A 16,675-nucleotide genomic window follows, 5' to 3' on the forward strand; every position below is an offset into this window, starting at 1 on the left:
TAGGAACACATTCTACCCAGTAATTGCTATTGGTTTCACATGGAAAAAGCAAGTTCTTGCTCTCAAAACAGCAGATGACAGAGGAATGGTTACAGTTCTTGCCACAATACTGCCTCTTCTCCCAAGAAAGAATTCTAATATGCTTTGCATATAGTTGACTTCACTAAAACTGTCATTAGGGGGATGGATATATTGTATAAGTGTGGGAGAAATGCAGTGACTAGATTCAATTTTAATATAGTAAAAGTAAACTTTTGAGTGTTACTCTGCTAGAAACTGTTCTAGGTACTTTCTGAGTGTTATCTCATTTAGTCCTCAGAAAAGCTCAACACAGTAGCTATCTTTGTCTTTTCCCTTTTACAGATGACTCCACTGAGGTATTCCTTCTGAAAGTTTGAATTTATAGAGTGAAGACAAATGAATTGAAAGATATTCTGAAAGTTGGCTGAGTCAAAGATTGTACTTAAGCTTAATCTTTCCCCATAGCTATGTAGGGATTCATTTTGCCTGGTTTCCAGCTTCCCTGAAGAAAATAAATAGCCTGTCCCATCACTAGGAGAGGGAGAATAAGAACGATGTGGCTGCTGGTTCTTGCCTTTCAAGGGGCAGGAGGCTGGTGTGTCCTCTGGTGGTGGGTTAGTTTGCTGGCAGTTTCTTCAGGGAGGATTATAAGGTATTGTAACACCTTTCTGGGCTTCCCTGATGGCTCAGCAGGAAAAGAATCTGCTTGCAATGCAGGGGATGCAGGTTCGATTCCTGAGTCAGAAAGAACTGCTGAGGAGGAAATGGCAACCCAGTACTCTTGCCTGGAGAATTTCACGGACAGAGGAGCTTGGTAGGTTACATTCCGTGGATCACTAAGAATTGGACACTACTGAATGTGCACGCATATTAGCTATTAGTTCCCATCCTTTGAGAGCTGCTACCTGGGGCAATTTCAGCTTCAATTTCATAGTAGTTTAGCATATTTAAGCTCCTCTGTTATAAAATTTTGCATCCCTTTCTGCCTGGGTGTCTTGAGAGAAGGGGTGTTCAGCCTTTGGGTGGATGTGGACAGCATGTGTAGTAAGTGTGAGCTGATGGGAACCAGCAGAGCAGAATGGTAGCCAGGGTCAAGGACGCTGCATGAAGGCTACAGCTGTGACCTGTGCAGGATGCAGAGGAGGAAGGATAAGACATGGCAACGCTTTTCCACCAGGGTAACTAACAACAAAGCCCAGACAGGGAGGAAATTCAGGAAGTGGGAGACTCCCAATTTTTAGCAGTGTACAAAAAATAACTAAAAGCCAAATAGAAACACTTACTGACCTATCCCTATTCATAAAAGGTTGATCTTTCTGTCTGAGATCAGTGGTCAAAGCTAAAATCATACTTGTTTTATTTAACTGAAGTGTTCTGTTTTTTAGAATAGTTCAGTTAATAATTCAGCAATCACAGTACATTTTCTTAAATCTTTTTGGGTTTTAGGTTATGATTAAAAACCATAGCTATCATTTTTAATCACTTCAGATTTACCTGAATCTGACTGATGACTTTTTGGATCATTGGACAGGTGCCTGACCTGAGAAGAACTTTTCCCCATGTCATGTCCCTGATCTTTGACCTTTCTGGAAAAGAGGAAGGAAGGCTCTGAAAAGATAGTAAAACAAAGCCAGAGGCTTGGGTTATTTTCTAATATTGAATGTGGAGAGCTGCGAGTTACTGTTGAAACAAGATTATATTCCATTTGCCTGAGTCGGGGCAGAGGAAATTGCTGGAGGTGTGTTTGTTAACGGAGCTGTTGGAGTCTTAACTTACACTGCTTAATTTCATAGCTGTCCCTTTGTCTCATGGGAATGTGGTATTCCTAGTCATTTGCAAGAATATGTGGGCCAAGTTTTGCCAGATCTCTTGGCCGGGATGAAATTAACGTATATGATCAGAGTCTTTCTTCTGAGGCCCTTAACCCATTAGGACCAGAATACCAAATAACCTGTTTAAATATGCTCTGTTGGCTCTCAGTTTATTTTACAAGCTACTTTAAAACTTTAGGCAGATATATTTATGCCTATATATCTACAGATACACATACACACACACATATGTACACATAATATACATCTAAAATATATATTTTAAAGATACAACATGCCAAAGAATTAAAAGCAGAAAAACATAAATGCAAACTCTAAGTCTTCTGTTTAAAGCTAAGCTTTAGCAGAAGTATTTATTTTTCCCTTCTCCTTTTATTTACATTCTGTTTTCTACTTGATTACCCCAGATATTCATGAGTTTAAAGCACTAGGTGCCTCTTATACAGTTTCTTGTAAAGTGCATTTGATATGCAAATTGTTATAGTGAGCCATCATTCATAAGCTATTTATGTTCATTTTAATAGGGAAAGAAGTACCACGTCTTATTCCATATAAATGTCTCTTTACAGCCTATCAAGTACAGAAAGATGCTTGAGATTAAATAAATGTGCTACTCATGTTAGTGAATGTCTGATACTTGATATATTTCAGAGATTTTTGGACATTTATAATTACATTCCCCTAATTGCTCTGGGAACTGGCGACAAAAATGAGTGATGGCTAGAGCTTCAGAGAGTGGTCTCCATAGTCCCTTGTCCCACTCCTAGAGTTGACTTACTTTGTAAGGAGACCACAGGTCAGTAAGTGGAAAAGAGAAGCATTAAAAAGGTGAATATCCTGGAAAGAATGAAACAAGCATTCATCCCTTCATTCACTGAATGTGTGTTAATGGTCACCTCCTCTGCTGGCATACATGAAGAAGACATGACTCCGGCCCTCAAGATACTGAGAATCTGGTGGGGAGTCAGACATACAACACAGTGAGTGCTTCTTGCCATCTCACCTTAACCTTAACTCTTGCCACAAAGAGCATGCTCCTTGCTTTCCTAATCTCTTTAAGGCTGCATCTTGGCATTGTCACCTAGTTTCTAGGATATACAGCTTCCCTGCATCTCTTCTTCTTAGGACTTGCTCCTCTCTGGAAGGACCATCCGGCCCAGAGTTTAGCACCTATAGACGCTGCCGGTTACACTCTCTCTCTGTCCATTTTGGGTCACTAGAAGAGCCGCAGCGCTGCTTCCTAGGAGAAGCGAGGACACCTTTCCTGATGCTGAAACCCCCCTAACCCTGGTCCTGTCAGTTCGTGGTGGTGGTGAGAGCACCGTAAGTGTGACAGGTCTCCTGGGCTTGCTTACGGCAGCTCTCACTGGCCTTACAAATGGATTTTTACATCCTCTTGCGCTTACAAACAAGAAGCAATTTTTTTCACTTTAATAAATCAGGCTGATGGTTGGTTGCTGTAAAGCTTATGGCTATAGTTTACACAAAACAAGACAAGTTTGTGCTACACCCCCCAGGCGTAGGCGTCGTGGCCCCAAGCAAAGAACTGGTTTCATCCTGTGTTTTCCATTTTATGTTTTATAATACTCCTTTTTTCATTATGAGAGATTTTTCTGGGGATATATTTAAGTGTTGGAGATTCAGTTGGATAACCAGTTAACTGTTAATAGTAACTTGTAATTAGTAACATGTTTTTTGAGATGAAAAACGCTTTTGGGTTTGAGATGAGCTCACTTTTGGGGAGCTTTTCAGAGATGTTGTGCAGGTTGTGACACAGCATGGAGTTTGTGAAGCTGTTTGCAGAGAGTGTAATTCTGTTTTATAGGTGACTGTCTATCTGGCAACACATACCGTATTTATGATAAAAATAAGTTACAACAATATGAACTCTAAACAGTTGGTGGGATACTTAATATTTCTAGGTCGAATTAGGATGTTGGCCTTGTTTTAAAGACAATTACATTCCAAACTTATGAAGATATTAATTAGGAAATTGGTAATGATGGGAAAGCCATGTTATAGATTTGTTTTAAAGTTTATTTTCCCTAATGATAACACATGTAGAAACCTTATTCTTTGAATAGCATTAAGATTAAATAAACCCAAAAAACAAAAAACAGGTTTTCAAGTCAAACATACCTGGGATTAAATCTGAGCTTTGTCATGTACTGGCTGTGTGACTTAGGTTAGATAACGTTGTCTGGAGTGTCAGTTTATGTACCTGTAAAATCTGAGTGAACATACACTTCTTAAAGGTTGGCTGTGAGTTTCCATTAAATCGTGTATGTTTGGTATTCCTCCCAGGCATTGGTATTCTTGTCACCGGCAGGTCATCAGTTACTGCTGGTGGATGAAGGGGTACAATCTTATGAGCTTAGATGCTGCATTAGTGATGGGCAGCCTTTACGGACATGCATTACTGTTCGCCAAGCACCTTTTAGATGTGTTGGACTCTGGGCTAAGCACTGGGCTATGGAAATGTTGAGCCCCAGGTCCTCTCCTGAGGGAGGTCTCAGTCTGCCGAGGAAGTCAAGCCTGCACATCTGCGTCACAGTGTCACACAGTAGGAACCATCAGCAGACGTCCTGGCTGTGTGAAGAGGGTCCTCTGGTTCAGTGGGAGAGGCCCATCTGGGAGAGCTTCCTGGAGGCAGTGACCCTGGAGCTGATTCTGGAAGGACAAGTATGAATCACTTTAATTTATTCAATAAGGGAGTAAGAAAGGAGGAAAGAACAGGAAAAGGTCCATGGGGGCCTGAGTCATATCCGACTTCCCATTTTGGGCTAGAAGTTTATGGATTAAAACATCATCTTCCTTTTTTGTGGGGTTCATGTGTTTTCCCTTCTCTCCCTCTGTCAGCACAAGAAGATCCGAGGAGGAGGGGGAAGACTGCAGGGCTTACCTCTGTAGGCCTCTGACTCCAAGTTTTCCATTCCGAATGGTGCCACTGAGGAGGCCGTGGTGTGCAGGGTGCTTCCCATACCTGGGGAAGCCTTGCTGTCTGTTTCCCAGGGGGTGGCAAGTGTCAGGCAGGGCAGCCCAGCAGCGGTGACCTGGCTTCGTCTGTGTGTGGTGGCCGCATCACTGCGTAATTACGGCACGGACACCATGCGCCTCGCTCCCTCAGGTCAGGGAGGGAGCACTTTGATGGGAGGATGGCAGCCACGCTGGAGGATGAAGCCTCTTCTGGGCCGTGTTCTGTTTCTGAGATTCCCACCTGTCTCCAGACCACCCTCTCCCAGGATCCCATGGCACTTGCTCTTTCTTCTGGGAAACACACTTGTGCCTAAACACACGTGCACACTGTTACTTTCGTCACCAGAATGTAAATCACTCCTTTGAGTTTCTGGGTAGGCGGAATCTCTGCGCTTGCAATTACCCAAGTTATGCAAACAGCCTCTTTTTAAGATTTCCTTAGAGTGAGTGCTGCACAGGGAGAAGACGCTTTGTGGAAATTGGGCATTAAAATTGCCTAGAAAATACATTTATAATTGCATATAAAACAAAATGTGTATGTGAGCTGTGTGGTTTTATTTTTAATTATCTGTTTTTTAGTAAACATTACACTCAGATTTCAAGAAATAAAATCCCAAGGCCTCATAAATGAATAAATAAAATATGAGGCATAATAAAATCAGATGATATAATGCACATGAAAAATGGGACAAGAGGAATATAAATAGAAAATATATATAGTCTTGTAAGACTAACATTGTGCTCCTTTATGAGATATCTCTGGAACATTATAAGCAAACAAGTTTTAAAATTTAGAAATGCACTCTATTATTTTATCTTGAGTTTTATATCTGAACATTAATTTATTTATATTTCTTTTTGTTTTTATTAATCCACTGAAGCAGCCTTTAGCTAATTCCCACAACCCAAATGTAGTTCACAGATGCTATCTTTTCATAAAGAAAAGAAATAAATTTGTATTTCATGATGTGACTTTATTATTTTCAATGAGAGGAGTTTTATTATATTAGATTTTTCCATTCCTCTGTAAAATAACAGTCTCAAAATCGATAAAACAGCAGCACAAATAATAAATACTATGTAGAAAAGTAGGTCACTCTGCATTAATTCATAGCGAAAATAGGTCTGCTTGATGGCTGGTCGGAGCGGCATAATTAGTATTAGTCACTGCTTTAATGCTGGAAGTTGTTACCAGTTCCTGGCTTCCTTCCCTCCCCCACTTCCCAGAGTCTTGTGTCAGCAGGCACTGAAAAGGCAAATAAAAGAGTTATTTCAGCGGATCTGAGAGAGGCAGCGGAGTGAAGGTCTGGGGTTAATGTGACTGTGTTTGGAGTCACATCAGATGTTGACTGCCCAGCCGTGGAGGTTGTGAAGGAGCTGCTTCCCTCACCTGGAGCTGCAAAGACTTTGCTGCCCATTCATCCCTCGAGGAAACTTAACTCCAAATACAGTAGTAGGAGGGTCATCTGACAATCACGTCTCTTGCTGATGCTTATGTTTCCTGGGGCTGGTATAACTGCTGCCTGTGGATTTCGTTAGAATACTTGTCCACTAAGCTGGCCTTTGGTCCTGAAAGAGTCACCCTGGCCATCTATGTGGGGAGTGGTGAAGTATTGTTATTTATGGAAAATTCTCTTGTATAAATCAACATATCTAGGGCACAGGTGGCAAACTCCTTGTTTCAAGATGTTCTTTGTTTAGGAGGCACAGTATTCTGAATTATTTTTCAGCACTTAAAATTCAGGGTATTTGGTGTTAAAAATAGCCAGATTTCTGCGTAGTCTTAACAAATCAGAAAATCTGATAGCCACTGGCTCCTATTCCTTCATGGTGACAGCTGTCTGGGGCTAACCCCCTGGAGAAGGAAATGGCACCCACTCCAGTACTCTTGCCTGGAGAATCCCAGGGACAGGGGAGCCTGGGGGATACTGTCCATGGGTTGCGAAGAGTCAGACAGAACTGAGTGCCCCACACTACTGCGAGGCATCAGTGGTACTTATTACATACACATCCACGTGTGGTTTCTGGCTCCCTGGGGGGCCCATGACTGCTGAATTAACACACCTTGCCTATTTCCCTCATTGCTGCCTACCTTTTTGTTTTTGGACCAGTGATTCACAAAACTAGCAGCATAAAATCACCCGGGGAACTGAGGCATTGGCTTCGCCCCCAGAGATTTGACGATGTTGGTCTGGTGTGGGGCAGTTTCAGCAGCACCTCAGGAGGCGCTAATAGACGCTCAAGGTTGAGGAAACATGGACCCAGGGGAGCAGAAGGTGGACACCGGTCACCTTCTCATGAGGTCCCAGTGGAACCATTGCTTGACCTTGGGATGTCCATTAAGGAAATCTCACATTTCTTTGTTCTTCCAAAAAGAATTGACCTAATTTTCTTTGCCTTTTAAATTTCTTGGTGTTGAAGGTGTTCCTTGAGGTTCGTGAGATTCACAGTTCAGTGCTACTCGCTGGGGATGGTTTAAGCATCTTATCTGTTAAGCAGTCACAGATGCTCAGACTCAGGCTCTGGGTTTTCCTGTCTTACCAAGTACCACGTGGGGAGCTGTAGCTTGCTCCCCGTTATCTCTTCCTCCCTCCCTTTCCTGCCATTGCTCCGGTTCTGTGCCAGGTGGGGACTTTCTGGAGGAGTGAAGGGGGATGCGTCTGTGGAGCATGTCATGAGATCAACCTTTTCAATGCCCATAAAAAGACAGGATGTCAATTTAAAGCTTCATCTGTCACAAGCTTTTTCAATCTTGTGGTGATTTATGAGATACTGTAAATTGCAATCACATTGGCCCATAACAACCTGGCAGCTACTTCAATAGCAAAACTTTCATCCAAAAATATGATCTATAAGTGGAATAAAGGTATCAGAAAGGGAGTGTTATTTCATAGGCAGGTGCTATTATCATGAACTTACTGACAAGGGAAAGTTTTCTCAGTAAGAAATGTTCTTTCCCACCCACACAACACCCTGCACAAAGCATGTGAAGGGGAATTCTGCCTTGCAGTTTGTGCATCTCACGAGCAAGGAAGAGATCGAGGAGGATATGTCAGAAAAGGCAAGAGGAGAGTTGAAGCTTTCATTTGAAATCAACTATCCAAGGTTCTCTTCACTATTCTCTGTATTTTCGCCTGCAGACAGATTTCCCCTGGAGTCTTGTGGGATAAGGTGGGAAGCTGTGCAGAAGAGTCAGGATGGGCCAGTTTGATGTGTAATGGATTGGCAGATTTAAGATAAAAAAAAAATGCATCTGTGTGTGTGTGGTGTGGGGGAAGGGAGATCAGCTGGGGCTGTGTTCCAACTGGTTCTTGTACAAAAAGTTTCATATTAAAGTAGAGTGACTTCTTCAGAGCTTGTTGACAGAGAACCATACTCTTGGCTTCTCAGAAGAAACGTAACATTGAGGATTCCTAAACTGCTCTTTGGACATGGATTTGCCATCAGCGAAGATTCAGGTGTTACTGGGTTGTAGAGAATTTAAACTCAGCAGGGATCTGGTGATGGTGGGGGAGAGCACAGACGTAGAATGTTAAAACCAGGTGTTGCTGCCCAGAGGACCTGTACTACAGAAAGGAAGGAGGGGGCTTTACCAGTCAGGGGCTGGAAATTGCCTCATCCCAGTTTTTTTAAACACATCAAAGTGACAGGCTTTCTTTCATATTCAGTCTACCCTTCAAGCTTTGCCTTGTGGTCAGCTGGGGAGAAGAGGCTTCATAACACTCAGGTAAGAAAAAGGAGACAAAGGGACACTTAACAGGGAAGGGAAGATGAACATATAAGTTGTCAGGCTTCCAAATCTCTATTTGAAAGGGGTATATTTTAAAGGGGTACTGATAATGTACTTGAAAGGATGTCAAATATACATTTGAAAAGCGGTCAAATACACTTTTGAAAACAAAGGAAGGCACAATATTTGTTCTAGAGAACAAGGAAGATTATGATATGGAAATTCTACAGAGGGGTCATGTTTGTACAATGGAGTAAAATATAAAGGATATTTTTGGATGGTGGACTTTTTGATGAGAAAAGAAATTCTCTAGATTGGGAAGGCTGATTTTCCCTCATACTCTTTTTTTTTTTTAGCTTTTTAAAAATGTATTGGTATTGATTTATACATCCTTATGTGACAAAATGGATTTGAAGCAGCTGTCAATTTCAAGATTTATAATTTCCTGACACCATACAAGGGTGGACAATAGAACTAAGTTAGGTCAAGATGATAATAAATATTGCTTTTATTTATTTTATCTTAAAATGTTTATACTGTATGCTTTATCCTATATCCTATCCTGATCATCTTGGTATTCCTTTCAAGTAGTCTGACCCAGAGTAGGTGCTCAAAGAATACATTTTGATAAATGATGTCCCCTATGGGCAGAAAGAAGCTAGACTTAATCACAATTTTGAAAGCACTTAATTATTTGTTGTAAACCACTGTGCAAGATCAATTTTGTTATATCCTCTGACAGTGTTAAACTTTATAGTAGGTCTGTGCTTCCAGAAAGCAGGGACAGTTAAGAAATCCCATCACAGGTTTGTGATTTAGAAATGGCTTGTCAAGAAAAAATTGCACTGGATGGAGTTAAACAGTCAAGGAAAACTTTATTGAAGACTATAGCAATCAGGGAGAGACTAAACTCGTCTCCAACATTGAAGGCAGTTGTGGATTTATAGACAAGACTCAGAGTAAGAAAGTCAGTGGGTGAAAACTAAGAGGAACCTGGTTAGCTATCAAGGGTAGGGAGATTCTTGCTAAACTGGTGTGTCAGGGTTCTGGTTACACTGGGTCAGCAGGCCATACACAGGGCCTAGCTGAGAAGAGGGCTCAGAGAAGCCTGACTAAAGAGCAGTTGAGGTGACAAGGTCCTTTTTGTCACCACAAAGGACCATCTCGCTTTTGTTTATTCTGAGGGAAAGCTCACCCTTCCTTCTTCATGACTCCTCCAAGACTGGAAATGCCTCTATGAAACCCCGGACTCTTTTTATTCTTTCTTTTTTTTTTTTTGGCATTCTCATTAATGAATCATCTCCTTCTGGCAATAGCCTAAATAAAATTGCCTCCTTCGATGACTGGTGCAGATTGTCTTTCCTAGTTTTGGTGCTGTGTCTTGGGGAGGAGTGGAACCCTTGCCCTGGGAAACCGGTTCATTCCACCCAGGTGAAAGGGCCTCTCAGAGTGCTTTGTGCTCTGTTTCTGACTGACAATGAATAGGGTGGGTTTAGTGTGTGTCAGACTGTTGCCTTTCCAGAGCTGAATCCCAGATGATATCTTTTGCATGTAAACTATCTTTGATATTTCCTTGGGGCGCTGGAAAATCACAAAGAGTCTGTTTTACCCCTTGTAAACAGAGATGCTAGAAAGAATTAGGCTTATTTGTTGTTACTATTGATGAATCGCACAGAAAGAGAGGTCAAATCAGAAGAGATACTCTGCCTTCTCTAGGTTACTTTTTTTCTGGGTAAAATGTTAATAATACAGATATTTCAGAAATTGTAAGCTGTTGGAGAAGTTCTCAGGGAAATGTCAGGGTCCTTGCTGTCCTTATCCACCCTTATGCTGTTGCTACTTACCAGAGACTTGGGATGATTTGCTTGATAATTGAAAACAATGGGATAGTGTAATCAGCCATAATTTCAGTTATTTTTTTCAGTGTTAACTGAAGAATGAAAGTTGATTGCAACTTACACTGTGGGCAGTTAGGGTATATATTCCTCTAACGAAATACAATATTCATCCCCAACCCCCCAAAACCCACTAGATCACTTAAGCTCCAAGCGTTCACACGTACATACAAACTCTCACTAAATGTCAGACGATAACTACATATCAAGCACCGTGCTAGCCACTAGTGGCCAATTAGATTTCTTTATATTATCAGGTTTATTCTATTGGTAAAGACAGACAATAGATGAGTAATCAAAAAGTAAGAGTTACAGGTGATTTTTATAAAGGAAAAGGATGATGTGTTGAAGATGAGAGGAAAGGTAAGGGTGATCCTGGAAGGCTTCCTAGGGAGGTGGCACAGGCTGAAACTGGAAGGTTGTTGTACAGCCAGCTAATGAAGGCTGCTGGGAGAAGGGCCTTTCCATCTTCCTCTGATTTCTGCTTAGGCCACATGCTGGGCTAAACAATGTTTTCCATTTGCTCAGTACAATTTTTTTTGCCTGGTGTGGCTAGTAGGCTACTTTCAAGAATGCATTTACCTTTCCATCAATTTTATCTACTGAACAAGAGTCAATTATACTTTTTTCCCCAAATTAGTTTACTCTGGCTATGTTGTTTCGATTATGCAAACTGATGAAATATGCTTTTGAAAAGAGTAATTTCTATGGAAATTAACTTCATTGATATGGAAAAAGTTTTCAAAGGGTGACTTTCAAAATTTTTGCTATCAAATTAGTTGTGTGGGCAAGACAACTGTCAGAGTTGGAGAAAAATTACAAAAATATGGAAGCATTTTGGACTTTGCCTCACAAGAGTCTATATGCTTTCTCATCAATTAAAGAAATTGAAACTAGAAATAGTTGACAGTGTAGTACATAAAGACAAATGATGCAGAACCATAAAAAGTGGACTCACAACCAAAAAACTTTAATCTTGGCCCTTTATGAAACGATTGAAGGAGTGTACATTTATGTTTAGGTTAAAACAAAATATTTAAGCTATGTATGTATATTTATAGACTTAACATTAAAAATTTTAACATATGGTACCTATCTATCATCCTTCTTTCATTTTATTTCTTATGTTTTGGCACTTTATCCTATTTTTTTTTCTTTTAACTGACGAATCCCCTGACCTGACTAGGTAAGGAAAAAAAAAAAAAAAAAAAAAACCACTCCCCACTAAAAAACCTACAGTATTTTTCTCACAAAAACGAGACCATCCTATTCATATTGCTTTGTAACATTTTTTCCTGTTTACCATACTATGAACATCTCTCAGTTTCAGTCAGTATATTTCTATAATATAATTTTGGATGCTACCATATTCATTACATACATGGATCATAGTTTTTTTTAAGCTATTTATAGTAGTTAGCTATTTAAGGGGCTCAAACTTGTCACTACAGTGATCAGCCTTATATACACATATTTGCACATATCCTTAATAGTTTTCTTAAGATGAATTCCCAGGAGGTGCATTTCTGCCTCAAAGACAGTCACCTTTTAAGACCTTTGATATACACAATTAAATTTTCCTCCAGTAAAGTGAACACATGTCTTTTTGGAGTGAAATGTTTCTGAGATTCTCTGACTATTTCTGAGGCAATGAGGCAATCAGACAGTAGGGTCTGCTCTTAAAGGTTATGTGCACATATAGGAACACTGAATTCAGGCCACTCAAAGAACAGAATGAATAAAACATAGCACTAAAATAAAACAAAACACCATAGCACAGCACCAGTACATGCCCAGCAAATTCATCATCATCTGATCAGAAGCTTGCTTTTGCCAGTTAAAACCTTTATTTCGAATGACGAATAACATGGAATAGACTGTGAACTATTTTTGTCCTAGCGGTCCTCCCACTCTTTGCTCTGAAAAGCCCTTGCTGGCTTACCTGCACCTTTCAATTGAAAGGTTGCCCAGTAGAGAATAGCTACAATCTTGCTTGAAGGAGCCATCTCCTTTGTCAGCACACCTGGCTTTTTTTTTTGATGATGTCAGTATGAAGTTTGTTACTTCCTTTTTTTTAATCTACTATGTGGTCACTTTAAATGTCATTCTTTAAAAATGTCTCTTAGCGACAGCCCTAGAGGAAAAATAATTACATTAGTTACAAACACCAAGATGCAGCAGGGCCCCAGAGTGAAACACTAGTCAGATTTCACACCTTTTCCTGACATAGCTGTCCCTGGATGTCTTTCGAGCTGATAATTAGGTTTCCAGGGTTTTCTTTCTCATTAATGGCCTGGTACTGTCAAAACCCCCACTGAGAACGAGATTTGTTTAAGGTAGAAATTAAATTCCAGTACAGAGAGGAGAGCCAGGAATTCCCGCCACATCATGCAGTGATAACGCTGTCTCTTGCCACTTTGTGGTTTAAGACGATTTAATAAGGGCCTCTTTCTTGTTCCAAACTCAAATAATGACTTCCATATGTAAAATTCTGTCAGTTGTAATTAATTTTGTCTTTATTTACTCGGTAGCTTTGGATATAAATGCTGGCTCACCTTCTGGAGCAGAACCTCTTAAGGATCCTGGAGAAGGAAGACATTGACACTTGTAAGAAGCTTTGCCCTCTCGGGTGTAGGGAAGCAGCCCCTTGGTGGCTTTGAGGGAGATGTGACAGAGGCCAGTGGAGAAGGTGGGTGTGAGCTTCTGTAGAAACACAGAGAAAGCATGACCTGAGTCCTTCTCAAAGTATCATAGTGGACTCTACAGAGGAGGAGGCCCTTGACTGGGACCTTGAAGGATAGGTAAAAGTTATGCAGCTGCTAAGTCACTTCTGTCGTGTCCAACTCTGTGTGGCCCCATAGACGGCAGCCCACCAGGCTCCCCCATCCCTGGGATTCTCCAGGCAAGAACACTGGAGTGGGTTGCCATTGCCTTCTCCAATGCATGAAAGGAAAAGTGAAAGTGAAGTCGCTCAGTCGTGTGCAACTCTTAGCAACCCCATGGACTGCAGCCTACCAGGCTCCTCCGCTCATGGGATTTTCCAGGTGAGAGTACTGGAGTGGGGTACCATTGCCTTCTCCCCAAATTATGCAGAGATGGGTTCTATTCCTGGGTGGGGAAGATTCCCTGGAGTAGGAAATGGCAACCCACTCCAGTATTTTTGCCTGGGAAATCCCATGGACAGAGGAGCCTAGCAGACTACAGTCCATGGGGCTGCAAAGAGTTGACATGACTGAGCACACATACATGCAGCAGAGAAGACAGGTGGAAACAGCCCTGCAGGTGGAGGGAGACAGGGAATGTTTGAGGAAGCACCACAGGGGCAACCAGAGGGCAGGGCTGATTGAGGAGACAGAGTAGGTGTTTGTGAGATGACCTGAGTGACCAGGCAGAATGCTCTCTCCAAACTTTTGCCCTTTACAGCCTCTATTATCTGTGTCACTGTCATTAAATAGTTGTTTAAGAGAAGGCCAAGTCTTTCTTGTTTTCAAGAATCTACGAAAAGGGGAACAATACTGGGAGAAGCGAAGGATAGTGGGGCCCCAGATTCCACTGGAGTGGCTTTACACGTGCTGTCCCCCCTAGTCCTCCCAACAAGCCGTAGGCTTTTTGGTTAAGGAAACAGAAGCCTTTTTTGGTAAGTGGTTGTCAACGGCCACATCCCCTGGCAACTCATGGAAGAATAGAACCTTCAAACGTTGTGGTGGAGGCATCAGCAGGGAGCAGGACGCCTTGCTGGTGGGGGCACAGTCAGACACAGGGGTCTTGGGGTGCATCTGACGGCAGTGCTGGTGTGGCACTCGGCAGAGTGGTGCCTGGAAATGGGGTGTGGGGGTAAAGAGCGTAGAAGTAGAAGGAAACCAAAAGAACTTGTCACAAATTTCTCAAGTGCATTGACTTATCTCTTACTCACTTAGAGTTTGTTGAACATCCAGGAGGTAGGCAGTGAGCAGGATTGGGGGACAAGGGTGTGCTGAGGACGAGTGTTACTCCTGTGGTACACACAGCCTTGTGAGAACATGAGCACAGATGTATCACAGGTCACCACACAACTGCTCATATGGAGGTGCACCCAGCGTATCAAGGTGGGAGCTCTGCTTGAGGCAGGGGATAACATTGAGACGGACCCTAAAGGACTCCCAGGACGTTTTCTGAGGAAGGCAGGTAAAGAAAGACATTTGAGGCAGAAGCAAGGAGGATAAAGGTGTCAACTTGTGAGGGGAAAATGTGTATGTGGTGTTTTCAACAGGAAGAGGATGAAGAAGTGCAGTAGGGATGAAGACGGGCTCTGGGCAGGTTAAGGGCTTTAGAAGTCATTCTGAGGAGGGAACTTAATCCTGTTCAGTTTGGGTTTTAAGGAGGGAGCAATAGGATAGTAACCCTGGAGGGTAGACCCCAGGGGGAGAGAGACTGGAGGCAAAGAAATATAACAGGAGAATGGTACCATGGCCAATGGAGAAGTGATGATGATCAGTAGCAGCTGAAAAACAGAAAGGTATGCAATTCCTTTATATTTCTGTATATTTTAGAAAATTATAAAAGTGATTCATGCTGACTGTAGAAAATGCAAATGAATGCACACATGTGAAATAAATGGAAGTCCACACTTTCCATAAACTTACCCCAGCAAACCTGTATGAATCCTTTCCAGACAGGGTTGTGTTTTTTCTACACACACACACACACACTCATTGACATACATACATTTATAACCTGCCTTCTTTGTGAGTCCAGCATTGATCCTGTCCTTCCAGAGCTCACAGGTGTTCACTAGACTCCCAGTCATATGAATTTGAAGCTCAAAGCAGGGATTTGAGATTATGAATGAAACTGAATTATATCCACTCACATCACCCCCCCCACCGCCCCCCACCCCTGCCTCCATAGGAGACAGACAAATCTTTGAATTCTTGTCTGTTCACACTGCTACTCACTGTGTGAAAGAAATAATTGTTCATACCTAAGCCTCCTCAGCCATCTACAAGGAGAATCAGAGATAATAGATTTAATGAGTTTCTCTTCCAAGTAAAATGTTTAGCTTTTTAAAAACTGGTGAATTAGAGACCCCTTCTGTTACCTACTTGGCAGTCCTTACCTATGACGTGGTGCAGTCGATAATCTAACACCATCGTTATTATATCTCTGTTCACAGGTTTTATAAGAACCTCTCAGTCTCACATGAGGGGTACTTTAAAAAGCAACTCCATGATGAAGAGGGATTAACTGTTCTTTTAATAGCACTTTCGGAGAAGGCAGTGGCACCCCACTCCAGTACTCTTGCCTGGAAAATCCCATGGACAGAGGAGCCTGGTGGGCTGTAGTCCATGGGCTCGCTACGAGTCGGACATGACTGAGCGACTTCACTTTCACTTTTCACTTTCATGCATTGGAGAAGGAAATGGCAACCCACTCCAGTGTTCTTGCCTGGAGAATCCCAGGGACAGGGGAGCCTGGTGGGCTGCCGTCTACGGGGTCGCACAGAGTTGGACACAACTGAAGCGACTTAGCAGCAGCAGCAGCAGGACATGGTTTAATAGCAATAGAACATGGTTTCCTGATAAGTGTGTGTTTGTATGTATTCTCATTTGTTATTTTCACTTTTTAGTTTTTTTACTTCACATTTTTAACAGCTCTAATAAGGTATAATTAACAAACAGTATGTCTTAGTCTTTTCAGGCTGCTATAACAGATGTACCCTAGACCAGGTGGCTTATACACTTCAAAGGTTTATTTCTCCCAGTTCTGGAGGCTGGAAGTCTAAGATCAGGTTCCAGCAGAGCTGATGTCTGGTGAAATGGCAATCTATTCACTAGGTCCTCACATGGCAGAAGGGGACTGGAAGCTCTCTGGGGTCTCTTTTATGAAGGCACTTATCTCATTCATGAGGAATCTGCCTCATGACCTAATCACCTCCTAAAGGCCCCACCTCCATATACCATCACACTGGGGATTAGGTTTTTCAACATATGAATTTAAGGAGACACAAACATTTGGCATAGTACATTCTCTATGGGTGTACTTGATGTATGTAGAACTGTGAAACATTGTCATGATCAAGATAGTGAATATGTCCATCATTCCTTTAAGAATGCCTCATGTCCCTCTGTAGTTCCCCTTCCTGCATCTTTTTCCTGTCTCCAGGCAACCACCAATCTGTTTTCTCTTACTACATAGTCACATGTTAGGTTTTATAAACACGGGAGAAAAAATTGAACCAGTCA

The 16,675-nt window shown here is 41.8% G+C and overlaps 1 long non-coding RNA gene across 2 annotated transcripts; it reads right to left on the minus strand.

The window, feature by feature from the left end:
• Window positions 1-3,257: 3,257 nt before the first annotated feature.
• LOC129643862 (uncharacterized) lies at window positions 3,258-7,575 on the minus strand. 2 transcript variants are annotated; one of them, XR_008710549.1, is made up of 4 exons: window positions 6,922-7,575; window positions 6,220-6,420; window positions 4,756-6,075; window positions 3,267-4,523 (listed from the first exon to the last, which is right to left on the minus strand). It is a non-coding gene; the product is annotated as an uncharacterized LOC129643862 (long non-coding RNA). The 2 variants fall into 2 exon arrangements; XR_008710548.1 differs by lacking the exon at window positions 6,922-7,575 and having other exon boundaries at window positions 3,258-4,523; window positions 6,220-6,830.
• Between the last annotated feature and the right edge of the window lie 9,100 nt (window positions 7,576-16,675).

The sequence above is a fragment of the Bubalus kerabau genome, chromosome 2 (genome assembly GCF_029407905.1).
Source record: "Bubalus kerabau isolate K-KA32 ecotype Philippines breed swamp buffalo chromosome 2, PCC_UOA_SB_1v2, whole genome shotgun sequence".
NCBI classification, from domain to species: Eukaryota; Metazoa; Chordata; class Mammalia; order Artiodactyla; family Bovidae; genus Bubalus; species Bubalus kerabau.